At 40.1% G+C, this 1,945-nt stretch overlaps 1 protein-coding gene across 1 annotated transcript in view; it reads left to right on the top strand.

Moving 5' to 3' along the window:
• Nucleotides 1–428: 428 nt before the first annotated feature.
• The window catches only part of LOC106468598 (G-protein coupled receptor moody-like), a gene marked incomplete at its 3' end in the record, with an annotated part of 11,557 nt that continues 10,040 nt past the window's right edge, over nucleotides 429–1,945 (top strand). The window contains exon 1 of the mRNA XM_022396948.1: nucleotides 429–701. The remainder of the gene's footprint in view (nucleotides 702–1,945) is intronic.

Genomic DNA, 1,945 nt, shown 5'->3' with positions numbered 1-1,945 from the left:
TGGTGTATTAAATAACCTAAGGAACTCAATATTTGCTTTTTTCTTGTATTTAGAATTTTCGTGAATGGCCGTTCCTAAATTTTAACTAAAAGACTAGAGGGGAAATCAGTTAGATAATAGCACCCACCATCAACTATTTGTCAACTCTTGTCTGGCCGAATAATGGGGTTTCACTGTCACTCTTATAGTGGAATCACTGCCCCAAAGTGCTAACTGCGTTTTTAATGGCTAAAGGACACGAACCTTGAACCCGTGGATTTACAGTCTCGACACGTTAACAGGTAGGCCACATTTGGCCTTCAAAAAATTGCTTATCGTATTCCCAGTTACCCTGGGAACTTATCATGCATCTAAGTATGTCACACTGTGTACATGTCGTTGTTAATTAAGCTAACTTGCTTTGCGGAACTAGTCCGGGTTCACTGCAGTCTTCCGGTCACGTGACAGCGTACTTCCTCTTTTTTTTCTCTTCTTAGTCAGGCTCTGAGGTCTTACACCAGCAACCCTAACGTTCAGCAATTTGTATTTATGCATTTAAGCATTTAAGCTCCTGATTTTGTTACTTATCTTGGAACATTGTACTTCAGCCCCAGTGGTTTTCGTAATCTGCTACAAACCAGTTGATGAGTCGAACGAATAGAACGACCGATCGTGCAGGATTCAGATCATTTGGATTGGTGGATACGTATCCGTATATGTGTGTATGTATTAATATTGTATTATAAGATCATTTTAAAATATATAGTTTGTGCATGTTCTGTGACGCTATGTCATAGCATTTGAAGTATGTAAAAAAAAAATTAAATGCGCAGTCGTACACATTTTGAAGTGAAGTAACTTTTAAAAGAAGAAAGATAAAGATATAATGTTAGCTAAATGTTGCCCTAAAATCCTGATATTTTATTCATTTTGGTCTAAACCTGAATTGAAGATTTTGCCAATAGTCAGTGCTAGAATGGTGGTTGTTTAAAAAGTCTGTTGTTCTTGTGTAACGTCGACTCCAATAAAACTGTCATGGTAGCTACATAGAATACAGTTAAATGACGGCACAGTTAACTCAAAGGTACAAGAGTTGTGAGCTGGACATGGCTACAGATTAACATGCTCGGACTGTGAGTCAGAGTATTTATAGCTCGCATCCTTTTGCTGCAAACACGCTCCGTACTTTGGAGTCAAGGGGAACTATAAGAGTGACTGTTAAATTTGTTTTGAATTTCGCGCAAAGCTACACGAGGGCTATCTGCGCTAGCCGTCCCTAATTTAGCAGTGTAAGACTAGAGGGAAGGCAGCTAGTCATCACCACCCACCGCCAACTCTTGGGCTACTCTTTTACCAACGACTAGTGGGATTGACCGTCACATTATAACGCCCCACAGCTAAAAGGGCGAGCATGTTTGGTGTGACGGGGATTCGAACCCGCGACCCGCAAATTGCGAGTCGAGCGCCCTAACCACCTGGCCATGCCGGGCCTCGTGACGTACGAAAAAAATGTTTTCCCATTTTAACGCTCTGACATCTGTTCTTGACTGGAGCGGTCACACGGTGTCTGAAGTCAGATCCCGAGGGAGAGTGACAGAATGTGTGTGTACTGGACGATGTGCTAGAGCTCTACCATGGATAGGAGGAGGGGGTTTGGTTAAGAATACACTTAATTTTGGGTTTTAACTGAATGAGTTATTTTTTTATGTACATATTTTTAGTTTTTGAATTGTCTAGACTCAACTCCAGCTTCATATGTCAGAGCGGTGATCCAGCAGCAATAAATCCCTGATCTTAACACAGTACGATTCATCTAAACATAATAACTTTCATTTTAGTACAAAGCAGTTTTTCTAAATACAAAACGGTTCATCTAAACACAATGCAAGTAATCTAAATCCAAAACGACTTACCTCAACACAATACGACACCTTTAAATACAAAGCAATTACTTTAAACAAAAATG

The sequence above is a fragment of the Limulus polyphemus genome, unplaced genomic scaffold, assembly GCF_000517525.1.
Source record: "Limulus polyphemus unplaced genomic scaffold, Limulus_polyphemus-2.1.2 Scaffold3072, whole genome shotgun sequence".
In the NCBI taxonomy this organism is placed as follows: Eukaryota; Metazoa; Arthropoda; class Merostomata; order Xiphosura; family Limulidae; genus Limulus; species Limulus polyphemus.
Note: the sequence above shows the minus strand (reverse complement) of the source record. Positions and strands in the feature narration are given on the sequence as shown.